Source organism: Coenobita brevimanus, chromosome 72 (genome assembly GCF_032717465.1).
Source record: "Coenobita brevimanus isolate Jiangsu-jjx chromosome 72, ASM3271746v2, whole genome shotgun sequence".
NCBI classification, from domain to species: Eukaryota; Metazoa; Arthropoda; class Malacostraca; order Decapoda; family Coenobitidae; genus Coenobita; species Coenobita brevimanus.
The window spans coordinates 7,060,929-7,075,885 of NC_137025.1; the positions used below are offsets into that span (position 1 = coordinate 7,060,929).

General features: G+C 40.4%; 2 non-coding genes across 2 annotated transcripts; both read right to left on the reverse strand.

The window, feature by feature from the left end:
• Nucleotides 1–6,908: 6,908 nt before the first annotated feature.
• On the reverse strand, nucleotides 6,909–6,981 carry TRNAV-CAC (transfer RNA valine (anticodon CAC)). Its single transcript has one exon. It is a non-coding gene; the product is annotated as a tRNA-Val (tRNA).
• A 6,938-nt stretch (nucleotides 6,982–13,919) lies between these two features.
• TRNAL-AAG (transfer RNA leucine (anticodon AAG)) lies at nucleotides 13,920–14,001 on the reverse strand. Its single transcript has one exon. It is a non-coding gene; the product is annotated as a tRNA-Leu (tRNA).
• Between the last annotated feature and the right edge of the window lie 956 nt (nucleotides 14,002–14,957).

Below are 14,957 nucleotides of genomic sequence, written 5' to 3' on the forward strand. Positions count from 1 at the left end.
ATGAATGGAAAAGTAGGGAATGTGAAGGTGAATGGAGTAGTTGGAGAGTGGGGGGTGTCTGCAGAAGTGGATGAGAATGGCAGTGCTCTAGTTGATATTTGTGCGGCAAGGAGGATGGTGATAGCCTTTAGACACAAAATGATCCACAGGTATTCGTGGCGAGTGTTAAGAAGGGTGGGCGGTGAACTGAATGAACGGAGGACAATGATTATGTGTGTGTGGATGACAAAATGAGAGGTACGTGATGGATGCAAGAGCATAAGGGGGTTGGAGAAGTAGACTTTCTGACCATCACTTAGTGATGGTGAAAGTCAAGGTTCAAGTGCAATGGAGGAATAGAAGGAGAGAAGGACATGAGGAAGTAGTCCTTACAAGAAGGGTAGAAAGGTCGCAAGAGGATGGAAAAAATGCAGAATATAAGAGAGAAGTGGAGGAGAGATTGGCTACTTATGATTTGGAGCAGATGGGGAAGGTGGAAGTTGTGTGCAAGATATTCACAGAAGAAATTTGTGTAGCATGTGAGGTGGTGAGTGGGGTGAAGAGAAGACGAAAGGGGGTGCAAGGAACAACATGGTGGAATGAAGAGGTGAGACAAGCTGTGGCGCAGAAGAAAGCATATAGTGAATGGATGGGAAGCAGAGGCATGAAGTTGAGAGAAGGAAGATAGCTACATGTAGAGAGGAAGGGAGAAATGAAAGAGATTAGTAAGAAAGGGTAAGTAGAGAGTGGATGAGGAATTTGGAAGGAATTTGAGTGTAAAGTGGAGGGAATGTAAGATAATGTTTTGGAAAGATGTAGAGTTAGGGCGATAAAGAAATTAGTAGGAGAGTGAAAGATAAAATTGGTAGATTGCTGGTGGAGAAGGGAGGAAAAGTAAGCAGATGGAGAGAACACATTAATGAACTGTTAAAAATAGAGAATGAAAGTAACGCGAGTATAAGTGGCTGGGGTATGGCTGGGAGAAGGAGGGAGGTGAGAAGGGAGGAAGAGATCAGTAGGATGGAAGCAGTGGAAGCAATGAAAAAAGTCGAAATAGGGAAAGTCCTAGGAATCGATGGCGTGTGTGAAATGCTCTAAGCATGGGGAGGAGATAGTAGTAGAATGGATATGGAAGATATGCAGATTAGCCTGGGAGGAAGGTAGAGCCCCAGAGGATTGGAAGTCAGGTATAATTATTCATTCCCCTTTACAAAGGAAAGGGGGAAAAAGAAGTGTGTGGTAATCATAGGGGCATTTGTCTTCTTAGTGTAATAGGAAATATGGTAGGATACTTATTGACAGAGTTAGGGAAAGAACAGAGGAATTGGTTGGAGAAGAACAGAGAGGTTTTAGGAAGGGAAGAGGTTGTGTAGATCAGATATTCTTCCTTACGTCTTTGATGGAAAAGTTACTAAAGAAGGGAAACAAGTTGAATGCTGCCTTCATGGATTTGGAGAAAGCATATGACAGGGTGGATAGACAAGGGCTGTGGAAAGTATATTGAATTGTGAACGCCGTGAAGAGTAGACCTATTACACTCTAAAGTTTTATTACCTCAGTTTGTTCGTTTTATTCAACTCTAGGTAGGGGACGGGAAGAGCTGTTTTGGCCGGCGGATCAGAGGTGCAGCTGAGGCAGGTGACAAATTAGGGAGAGCGTCACATCCTGAAAATGACTCAGAATTGTAGCAGTTAATGTTCTTACTGTTACATGGTACACCGTGCATTGCAGGCAAAGATCTGACAGCGTGAGCTTAGATAAAAGACTGAGAGACAAGGAGGGAGAAGTGGGAAGGCACCTACAGTAGGTAAACTGGCACATAATTACTCGTATTGGTTGGTAGAGTTGGCCATGCGCGAGATGGTGGGTGATGCGTGTGATGACAACAGTGGGATGGCAACAGTGCCTGTCCCAAGGCAGTTGAAGGATGGGAGGAAGGGACGCGGGAGGGAGGGAAAGAGAGGGAAGGGGCAGAGAAGAAGCATGCCTTTGTGCATGTCCGGGAGGGAGGAGGGGAGCAGGGTGCAGAATATAGGACAAAGGTTCAAGTCCAGCTCAAACAAGAGTTTTTAGTGAATATATTTTTAGTTTGACATATATTGTTTTTTTATTCTTACTTTCATTCTTTTCAAAGCAGCGCTTGTATCGACCTATGCAATTAATGTTACCTCCATGAATTCACCTCATGCCTTTTTTCTTAAGATTTCCGCAGACACAATCACGTTGAAAGTGGTACCTGCGTCCTCTTATCAGTGTGCCATCTCCGCAGCTGTCTCTACTGTCAGGAAAGTCGTTGTTTGGAGTAGCTTGGCCTGAAGAGGAGATAACTCGTGATCACTAAAAATATCCGCCTAGCCTATGGGACAATTCAGCCCCACCCATTACCAGCTGCAGTATAAGCAATTTTGTTGCAAGATTTACAGACGTTTATTTCCGTTTAGCAAACAGTTTTTTTTACGGATATTCACCTGTTTTAGTAGTTGTAGCTTATTTTACTGTGAATTTCTATTTTTCTTTTTTCCCTAACTAGTTATTTATCCACTGAGAAAAGTGTAGCAACCTGTGTCCATCTGATCTGGCTATCACCCCTGCTACTACACCTGGTGACTATAAATAATGCTTTCATTACATTATCTGTTAGGCTACTGTTACTGCTACTGTTACTCTTGCTGTTACTCTTACTGTTTCTATTACTCTTACTGTTTCTATTACTCTTACTGTATTTTGAAGTGTTTAATCAGTTTCTGCAGGATACCTAAGTATCTTACATATGCAGTGATTTTTATACGAGTTCAGGGATTGGAATAAATCACAGAAGACAGGGGCCTACCTATAGAATTTAAGTTCAGAGGACAGGATGATGAAACGATGGAATAGAGAGCACTGATGAGGGAGCGGTAAGGAAAGCGCGTGTGGATGTGGGAGAGAAGAGAGGACATACACACACAAACACACACACGTGAATGTGAGTGAAGACGTCCCTCACCAGCATCAGGTCTTATGATTGTTCAGGAAATCGAACCAGAAACTTTTCGTTTGTGAGGGGAGTCTACTCCCCCTTACACCACCGACACCCCCAGGAGGATATTGTAATATGATAGTGTTGGATAATGATATAATTTTCATTGTCCAATAGTAAATATAATACGATCCAATACCATGCCGTTGTATTATTGGTTTGCGATTACTCACTTGAGGTGGGAGGAGCGTGGCTACTGAGATCTATATTAAGGAGGGGCTCCTCTGCAGCGAGCACGTGACTTTGACCGCCATATTGAACCACCGCACTCGTCACCTCCACCATGGTAATGCAACTAGAACGTACACTGTACTTAGCGTGCTGTCTCTGTTTCGCTGTTGCTTCTGTAAGCTGCTCAGTGGACCATGGCACTATATTTTCCGGATTCAACGCTGATTTCAAAAGGCTCTGGCGTCAGATGAGGTTGCATAAACATGGCTGCCACTACATCAGCGCGCCCCGCCCCCGGGGCCCTGGCGGCGAGCACAAAAGCTACAGTACGTGGCGCTATTCATGAGAAAACCCCTCCATATTATAGGCAAGTGGGCATGACACGACAACAATTAACAGCGGTTTTGGAGATTTCGTAACATCATTTCCTAATTGAATTAATCTGTACATCGCACCTCCATTTCCTCTTTTATGGTACTGATGCAATCTATCTCGATAATAAAGCGATGAAAATAACATAAATTCATATCAATGTGTACCTGGGAGGAAAAAACGCAAAAGAAATGTTACGAAGCCTCCTGTGCCAACTCAAGTAGTACGATTTCCTCATTCCCCGCATGACGTGTTTTTAGAGTTTATTCGGGCAGCTACTAGGCGATGTTATTGAGCTTAGGAGAGATTCGTGGAAGTGTAGGGGTTAATTAAAGCCTTATTATCTAACTCCTGCAGTTCAAATGTCTCTTCTAAGGGGAATTAAACCGTCAGGAGACAGTACACACACACACACACACACACACACAGATGACGTTGACGTTCCCAGATTCGTGGAAGTAATGTGTGTTCTTACCTAATTGTTCATACTTAATTGTATCTTTACAGGAACGAGTCAAGCTGATCGTACTGTCCCTCTTATTAAACAATTTTTATCGTATATATCCTTAAATTTATGAATAGTTTTTGCACACACTATTTCATTCGGTAGTGCATTCCATTGATCAGTTGCCCTGGTTGGGAAATTGAATTTCCTTACGTCTTTATCGCCTCCCTTTTTATGTACTTTTTCTTTTCAGAGTCCTCTTGCTGATGCTTCCCCATAGGTTATATATTCATTTATGTACGTTTTCTCTTTCCCTGAGATGCATTTATATAGTGAGAGAGAGAGAAAGAGAGAGAGAGCACATTAACTCTTCAGAAAACGTATAATTATGTTGTTCTGTTAATTCTGTTCTTCCCATATCTTGATTTGATTCACCGCAGATATGAAATGGCCTTAAAGAGAGAGAACGTACTGAGGAAAGGTAAGGATTCATAAGAAGACAAAAAGTAAATGAGCATAAACTTACTAATGGCCGCATTGTAACAGGCGTAGGTGGCTTTGTAGCACCTCCTCCCCAGCGACTTCTTTTGCATATTACGCCTTATTTATTGTCTTCTGATTTAGTGATACAAATTATGTCGGTACTCAAAACCTGTGAAGAACCAGTCAAGACAGTATCTGTATCTTCCCTTATTCTCTTGAACTGGTTGAGTGCAGTGAGTTCTCATTATGAATAAAGTCGTGCACTGTAAGCAGCGCCGTTGGGATGATAGGGGTGGTACTGGCACCCCTGAAATGTCTGGCCACCCCAAACTTCCGGCCGACTATGGATTTTCGCCCATAAGCTCCATACAGGTTGAGAATTCGACCCGTTGATGTGCCTTGTGTGTGTGTGTGTGTATATATATATATATATATATATATATATATATATATATATATATATATATATATATATTGTATATTCAAAATCAGTCTTACCACCACCTTCCAAGAGCTGTACTGACTTTAGATGATTCCTGAGGTCATTCTAAGCCAGGGCCATTCAACTGGCGGCCCGTAGGCCAAATCCAGCCCTTGAGTCGTTTTTTAATTGGCTTTTTGACACTCTGAGAAGAATGCAAACAAACAAATAAACAAACAAAAAATGCATTTATCTTTTGTCCATGAGCTTAACGGAAAATGTAAAAGCAAATTATATGTGAATTTTTCTGTTCGTTCTTTGTATTAGAATTTAGACAGAGGAAAAAATGGAGCTAAAATAAATGTATGGCCCTTCCATCAATCTGAGTCTCATAGTCCGGCCCTACTCTTGTATTTGAATAGTCCTGTTCTAAGCCACATTCTATTAGCGTATGTCTGATTCGCAACGAAAGTAGAGTAAAACGTATGAACAGTATATATACGAAGGTGGTCATGGAAGAAATTGTTCATTATCACCAAGTGGTGCATTTTTTTTTTTTTTTCCATCACTTGATTTTTTTGCTTGACAGATCATAATCCATTCACTGAATGTTGTTAAGGTTATTATCAGCATAAGACAGACTATCAAAAGTCCTGATGTTGGAAACACTTGGTGGAAAAGGCCAATTCTCCCGTTTCCACAATTCAAACCTTAAATACACTTTACTCCACGACAATGGCTAATCACACATATTGTAGGCTATGTTCGTAGGATACTTGTCTGAGAATGACCTTAGAAATCACCTCCTGAAGTTATTACGTCCGCTTCTGGGACGCTTTCTCTCTCTCTCTCAATTTTTCCGTCACCAGATCACTTTTAGGGGAGACTATTGTAAATGAAGGTAGCATATACAACAACTTCAGTTATCTTCAAAACGACACGTCTCCGCTATAATTAAATAAAAATAAATTCATCTAATCCTGTGTTGCCCCATGAGAAGCGTAGGAGCCCAGGGTTAGGCAAATTTGTTCTGACATGTAGGATGAAAATGACCAGCCTCACCCATCCCTGAGTGGCATCATGTGAGCAATAAGCCCCAGCCATCCCTTGGATATAAACCTGCACCGGCTCAATCCGACTGGAACACATTAAATACCCACTAAACCACCAGGCGCCATTATTCGGTTATAAGGTCACCACCCAGCGTTGTCAATGGCTTCCTGGTGTACAGGAAGCCATTTGACTTGTCACTCAGTGTAGAATCACCAGTAGACAGAAGGAAAATGACAGAATGAAAGACAGGAGAGGAAGGAAGGAAAGAAGGAAGGGAGGAAAGGGCAGGCTTCCGAAAGCAGTACTACATAGAGTGAGTGGATGGTGAGGGCCCCACCTATATATATATATATATATATATATATATATATATATATATATATATATATATATATATATACAGTAAACACACATAGACAATATGAATTATTCGTGGCTGGCAGTATTTATTCGTTGCTCTTCACACTTCTTGTGGTTTTCTCTCCTCATTCTAAAATATGTGAAAATTTGACCAAAACCATGCGTCTGCTTCAGTTCCCCCCACCCTTCTCTCTCTCTCCTTTAATAAAAGCCTTAACTGTCTTTGCTCAAAGGCACCTATAATAATAATAATAATAATGTAGCGGTTGTCTTTAAGAATATAACTTCTAATTAATATCAATTAGTGATTTCCTGACAATATAAAAGTGGTGAATTGGCTGGCTGGAACCCTGAGCCAGGGACAGGCCTGTCAGCTTCCCCTAGTGTTAGGTCTTCACCTGTCTATTTCTCAGAGGGTTGCTTATACATCAACTGCTTATTCTTCAAGTACTCATGGTGACAGACTGACGGTAGGTCATCACTCAGGCAGAACAGTCCAACCCACCACCCCCTGGAAGGAACTTCACAACTGCCCACTTACACCAGGTTCCTATTGACTGTATAGGTAACAGAGGCTACGGGTGTTAGGAGACCGCCCATCCGTCTCGTCCTGCCCGGGATTCGAACCCAGGTCCTTTCGGTTGTGAACCGAATGCGCTGACCACTGCGCCACAGGCTACCCGCGTCAGTTGTCTGTGCACATGGAGTAAATAAGGCAGACAGAAACCTTCGTTTAAAGCTGTTCACAGCCAGTATATTTTGAGATAGACATTGTTATTCGCAACTTCAAGGAGAGAAAAGGCAAGAAAACAACACACTAGAGACATTTCAACATGTATGATTCTTTTCCTCGTGCCGATTTCGTTTTCTCTCACTTGAATTCTTGTATTAGAGAACACAATGCATTTCTTTTAAGGGTAGCTTACTTATAATGTAGGGTTACTCTTTCTTAATATTTTACTAAACAGACCCGGCCTTTCTATATTTCCCATTGAAATGAGAGTCTCATGGATTACTTGTTATTATTTCTGGATTACCCCAGCTACTGGACATTTTTATAAACTTAACTCTGAAAGCTAAAAATGAGGATTTACAATCCGTAAAAATTTAGGCGACGTCTGCCAGTAGCCGGCCATATTTAACGTTCCTAAAGCGCATTTTTAAATTAGAGAGATGGCTGTCAAAAGCGAGTGAGGTTTGGTTAAATCATTAAGTTTCCCATAGCTTTGTCACGAGATACACTGACACATCCAATCGGAGCGGTCACAGCGGTGGTTTGTAGACAATGCAGTAAACATTGCTGCGGGCGACCAGGCCGCTTCCTTAAATATCTCAAAATAAGTATATTCTGTCTTTTTCTAATCACTTCTTGTAGTCACAACTCAGCAGTTAACTATCTGTGTTGCATATGTACCAAAATTACTTACCTTGAAATCGTGAGTTTATTATAATATAGGTGGAACCGCCGCGCCCATTTGGTAAAGAATTTTTATTTTTTTTTATTCAGTGGCGGATGGGGGGGGGGTCTCTGGGTGCCATTGAAACCCACTTAATCTGTCACTTTCCGAAAAGTTTTGCACTGCCTTAAAACACGAGCTCTAGAAACAACAGCTCATCTACTCTACGAGATTTCCAGGACATTCAAATTAACAAAATCCTGTGTAAAGTTTTGCCACTGTATCATTTTTAATTTGATAAATAAACAGTTTTTTTCTGGAAATGAAATTTTGTAGGTTCCCGAAATTGTATTTTGATGTCGAAAATTATCTTTTCGACCAATACTGAAAAATCAGTTATTAGCCATCCAAATAACATCAGAATGCACTTTTTTTTTTTTTTAGGGGAAATTCCAGGATCCTTGTGCCTCTTTTGACATGCGTTAGAAGCGCGCGATTTACTATAGAAGAATGGTTCAGCAGGGCCTGTATTCTGCATAGTGCTTATGGTCGACCCTAGCTAACCGTCATAGCTAAGCAAATTTATGACAGTCAGTCTTATGGCCGTCGGAAGTCGTCGGCCATACCTCACTAATCCAACAACACCGTCAGCTGCTAGAACGCACCGCTCACAATTTGTCAACTTTAAATTTATGGAATAAAATAGGTTCTTGGCATTATTTTCTTGGATTTAAATTGTTTTAACTTCATATTACGACTTTTGGGGAAGTTAGACATAGTAAAATAGGAATTCGTTTGTGAGAAAATGCGCTAAACGTATTCCCGTTGAAAAGTGTGTAACCAAAAACACTGTCTGACTTTAACCTACCTTATTAATTTCATCTAATTTCATATTAGTATTTTTTTGTTGGCTAGGCTAAACTTGGTTAGGTTAAATTTTATTATATATATATATATATATATATATATTTTATTCATATCATTATTTATTATAATATACTTAACCTACATTACAAATATTTTCTTAAGTCCAAAGAAAGTTAAAGAAAATGTTCATTGCTATGGACAGCAATGGGACAATAACCAGTTCATCTGGGTTAGGTTGAGTTATATATTTCTATAATTTGTTTCTGGTTTATTTAATATTTTCATATTTTTTTACACTAACCTTAACCTAAAGTATTATTTTTTCGACCAGTCTAAACTTTACCTATCCCATGATTATTATTTTATTATATTTAATTATTTATTATTTAATATACCTGTCTAGCCGGTATCTCTTGATAAGCTCAGCATCACTGAGCTCGTTAAGCACGTCCCTTCTTCGGAAAATATTCCTCGGCTGGGGATCTGCTTGCTGTGGTGCGGCCATGTTGACACACTTCTGACGGTCATAGGCGGCGTTAAGACAGGGTGAACCCGAACATACCATCGCGCGTCTTATTATGGTCGTCCATAGGAGTTTATGGTCGACCATACGAGATTCTGACGGAGTTATGTCTAAAATGCGCCATTTTGTTTAGATATGTACGACGGACTTAGCTATGACGGTTTGTAGAATCTCCAGTGCCGTAGCTGCGGTGGGCCCAAGGGCGCCCTAGGCGCCCCACCCCAGTCAGCCCATTGGCCTCCCACTGGTCCCTCATATGAAATTTCAGGTTATTTAATTTGTTGACAATGTGTAGCATTCTCCACCCCCCACCCCCCCAAAAAAGTACAGGGCTTGATCCCACCTCGGCCCCCCATACGTCGAAACCTGGCTACGGCACTGGAACCCCCCTGATTTTTTTCCCTGATCCACCCCTGGCGTTATGACATTCCATGCTACGTTTCTTGTACTGACAACAAAGAAATAAAATCAAATAATAATTGGTTGGACAGGACATCAATGTTGTCTTGTATTCATATTCCCTTTCTGTGTTGCTTTATAGTGATTACATGTGTGTGTGGGGGGGGTGTTGTCACTTTTCCATTATATATTGTAGTTTGTGTTAGAAACTTTAAAAGAAAAAAAAAAAAACGCTTAGTGCAAATATATATAAGTGTCGTTAACCTATTTTCGTTTTTACTTTTGTCAGTCATAGAGTTCTTCCTAACTCTATCACAGCATAGTATATATATATATATATATATATATATATATATATATATATATATATATATATATATATATATATATATATATATATATATATATATATATAACTAGAAGGCTGCGAGATGACCATTCCAAAGGAAAATCAGTATCAAGACCAGTTCAACATCCCGAACGCACTATAAAAGAAAACCAAGACAGGGAGTACGAATACACTGTGGTCAGAGGCAGAGGAAGAGACAGACAGGATATCGAGAGGTATTTCTGTGCGTCCACTTAACGCTTGGGACATGTCCCTCGCTTTCTTCTCTACTGCACCATATCACAGATTTGTGATGTCACAAAATTTGATTACTGTATATGCAATAATTGTTTTTTTATATTTTATTTATTTTCCTTTGTGCATTTACAGCATTATAGTCCGGAAATCCAGTTTCTTATTCCCAGCGATATCTGTAACCATAATAAGAGAAGATGCACTTTGTCCTATGATATGAAGCACCCTAGCATGTCAGGAAGCACCCTAGCTTGTCACAAGAAGCACCCTAGCCTGTCACAAAAAGCATCTCAGCCTGTCACAGGAAGCACCCGAAGCACCTTACCCTGTCAGGAAGCACCGTACCCTGTAACAGGAAGCACACTAGCCTGTAACAGGAAGCAAACTAGCCTGTCACAAGAAGCACCATAGCAAGTCACCTCATGGCTGACAATCCTGGATCATATTCTTGGGAGGTGTAACAGGTAAAGAAGCGAACGTTGTGCTTAATCCCTTGTATCCGGTGACGTGTTTTTTTTTTTTTAATCCTTGCAACTCCTAGATAATTCTCTTGAGGTTAGGAAAGGCATTTCGTACTTAAGGGGTTGATAAGGGCTATAGGTAACCCCTCCATTTCGAACTGCCTCTACTGAGTACAACAGAAATCAGAATAAAATAAAAATACCTCGCCGGATTGAGGGGTGTTAGTGAGCCGTGGACCCCATTAGTTGAGGTTGCAAGACTTTGGATAAGCCTTAACTGTGATGCAGCAGTGAGTTTCCTTGGCTATTAGTTAAATTGACCTTATAGTCTAAATACCCATGGCCGGCATCTAAGTTGAAACGATTTTCGTCAAGGTGGACCAGTCGCGCTAGGGTGCTCTGTATCACTGGGGGTCACTACTCTGTAGCTGTCACATCGTCTCAGTAGCATAATATGCAATGACTTTTGTGTTACTACTACCTCTACTACTAATACTGTTGTTGTTGTTGTTATTATTATTATTATTATTAGCATCATCATTTTCTAAGTGCACTCCCTTCCGCCGAAGAACTCGTGATCGTGAAAGAATAATGCTTAACAAATTCTTAAACACAATATTCGGTTCAATAACGCTGTATATACCAGGAATCGACATTAGGATAAACAAGCTACAGATTAAGGTGCATACCTCTAGACCTGTCCCCTGACGGATCCGGGTTCAGTTCCTGGGAAATATAGCTAAGATATTGTTCATACATGGTGCTGTACTTCATCGGGGTTGACAGTTTTCTTTCGTGATCGACAATGACTGTCGTTCAGTTCCTTATATTCCACAGTCGCCGAAACTTTACACTGCAGAAAGCTGAAGCGTTGTTCCTGTCAGAATGTATTCGTTACCCTTCACACTGTTCGTCGTTTGGGTTTCCTTGTCATTTGAAACTATCCATATCAAACTTTTCCTTAAATTTTCAAGTCTGCTTCATGACATACTTTCATATTCTCATTTCGCCGTCAGGGGCCTCCAGTAATACAGTGATGATGATTATGATGATGATGATGGTAGTAGTAGTAGTAGCAGTAGTTATCCATCATCAAACTTTTTTTTTGTGGGGGGGGGAGGCGTCAGACCGTAAGAGAACTGGGCTAGGCTTCTTATCCCATGAATAGTGTTATGTGGACAGTATGGCCCAAGCCATCCCCAGACGTAAACTCTCACAGGTTCAGTTCGGTTCGTGCCTTAACTCACTAAACCACCAAGCTCCATTGTTGTATGGTTACCACCCAACTTTTACAGGAAACCGTTTAGCTTGTCACTCAGTGTAAACGGCACTACATCGAGCGGATGGTGGGCACCCCACTTACTTGCAAAGTTATTGTTGTTACTGTATTATTATTATTATCATTATTATTATTATTATTATTATTATTATCATTGCAGCTGATTTGATGCATGAATTACAACTTCGTATTGATATAAATTAGTGACTCCCTGACCACGCAAAAGTGGTGACTTAGTAGGTTATCTGGGCGAGGGTAGGTCTGTCAGCACCCTCTAAGTAATAGGACTTTTCCTCTCTATTTACTTATCTTTCCATCTTATTTCACTGTGACAGACTGGCCCAAGGGCCACCCAGAGTGCACAATCCAAATCAGTACTCCCTGGATGGAACCTCACAACTGCCCACTTACATCAGGTTCCTATTCACTGCTAGGTGAACAGGGGTTACGGGTGTTAGGAGGCCGCCCGTCTGTCTCGTCCTGCCGGGAATTGAACCCGGGACGAACCGAACGCTCTGACCACTGCGCTACAGGCTACCCGCGATATTGACCGGAAAGCTTAGAGCAAAGCCCTGATGAAAAGCATCAGTTCCCTTTACGCACAGCTAGTCTGTTTTGTGAGATATAATTTATCTGCAGCTTCATGGAGAGGACAGTTGAAATACTTAAAGCAAATATTAAGTGGTGAGGGTAATGACTTCATAAGGAGTATAACTGATGAAATGAGAGAGCAAGAAAAAAGTAAGTGGCTGAATGAACTTATTAAAACTCTGTATTAAAGGGGCAGGAATAGAGTGGAAGTATAAGTAATGCAACCTGTGAAGAAATTTAAGAGAGAGAGAGAGAGAGAGAGAGAGAGAGAGAGAGAGAGAGAGAGAGAGAGAGAGATTGGAACACAGAGGTGTGGAAACAGGAAATGGGTGAAAAAACAAGTTTGAGAATATAATCAAGAATGGAGAAAAGAGATTAGGGACAAGAAGGAGTGTATGACAATAGATTAGCTTCAGTAATAATGTTCAAGTGCAGGACAAACAATCTGAGTTTGAAGGCTAGAAGTAGGTTTAAAAATGAAGACAAGTTGTGATATGTTTGGAGAAGAGAAGACCAGAAGTACTTCATTATGTGGTGCCCAGCCTATGCAGCAGAAAGACAGAAATGTGCAAAGTTTCAACAACATTATGAAGAAGAGGAACAAGTTATAGGAAAAATTTTATTCGTCAACGACAGTGTAGAAGAGACAAAGAGAACACTACACAACTTTTTGGAAAATAAGGGAAAGTTCAGCAACATAACCGAAAAAAAAAGTGCAGATCGTAGAAAGAAAGAAAATAGAAAGAAGACAAGCAGGAAAGAATGAAAGAAAAGCATTCGGGAGCCGAATGCTAATCGCCCGCCAGAATATGCTGTTGGGCAAGTTACAAGCTGCTTAAAAAACAAATGTGAAGATAATTCGCAAAACTCTACGGAACTCAGTCACCGTGTTTCACAAAATGTCAATCCATATTAAAAGTAGTGGACCTTTGGCAGCCATTTTGGTGACCTTGATCTTGACCCCGAGTGACCATTTTCGAATTTTTCCAAGATTTTGGCCATATCTTGATACCCTGAAGGTTTCAGGTTGATAGCTGAAGCCGCTCATGAGATATATTGGTGCTGAAAGCGGGAGATAAAAACTAGTTGACCTTTGGCAACCATTTTGGTGACCTTGACCTCGAGTGCCCATTTTCGAACTCGTTCAAGATTTTGGTCATATCTTGATACCCTGAAGGTTTCATGTTGATAGCTCAAGCCTTTCATGAGATATAATGAGAACACACACACACAACGCGCGGGCTGGGTGGGTGGCAAAAACATTAGCGTCCTGCCTTGCTTAAGGAGAGCGATAATAATAACACATCAGGAAATGCTGTTTCAAAGGCATTATATTCACATACCAACTGAACTGAATTGACCTTGAAACACAAGTTGAAGCTCATTCATTTCATTGCATGAGTTTCACATGAGGGAGAAATTGAGTTGTCATATATTTTACAGTTAACGAACCCTAACAACACTGCTCACGTTATTTACTGTTGTATTATGAAACTTACTGTCCTCATAAAACTCCTGGCATCGGTGGGATTCGAACCCACGCCTCCGAAGAGACTGGTGCCTTAAACCAGCGCCTTAGACCGCTCGGCCACGCTACCTGCCGATGAGACAGTTTTTAACTCTAGAAAAAATTATTAAGTATATAAGTTGTTTAAATCAAAACCACCAGAAATGAAGTAATTAAGATGTAACAGTCTATGGTTTGGAAGATATTTGAAATCTTGAGGAAATCATCATTCATATCTTGAAGACGCTGGTGTTTGATATCCTTACCTATTCAGTGCACGATTTGGAAAAGTGGTGTTAAACATAAGCTTTTAAAAATGTATGATTAACCGTAAAACTAAACTAATACTGCATTCTCCCTTCAATAACTGCTGGTGAAATTAAGTAGATTAATGGTCAGTAAAGTGTTCGCCTAGTTATTTAATTGTTTTGAGGGTTTATTAGGGTGTTTTATTTATGTGCATTATTCTTGTTGTATTATAATTTCGTGACTTCATAAAAGGACTGTATATACTATAGGATGTTCAAACTTTTTCTACTGATGCGTTTCATAACCGAAACCCTGTAGGCCAAATGAACATTCCTACATGTTATTGGTTTCTCGTTTTGAAAATACCTTTCAACATCTTCGCCCACTTTGATATAATATTAATAATACTTGACCTGTATAAGATAACAAGGTAAGCATAACCATAATAATGATGAAAAATTTGCATCAAAGTAGTATAGACTTTGAGTAGGTCAGTGTTGTGGAGGTCAGTGCTCGAGTGATACCGTGGTTAAATCCATCTATTTCGCCTCATTTTCCTGACTAAATACTTGTGGATGTACGTCTAGACCAGCGCCAACATTCATCCTAAGGTAATAATATGTTGCAGCTCGGGACCCACGCTGGAGAAATAATTGGTGGCCCTCAGATAATGGTTGTTGCTTGGTGAATTTCTGGTTTGTCTCGGGAGCCTCACCCACTTCAATGGGAAAATGACACTTATTTTTTAATATTTCAGCGGCTTTCAAGGGTTCAGTATAAGAGGTTGCGGGCTAAAAA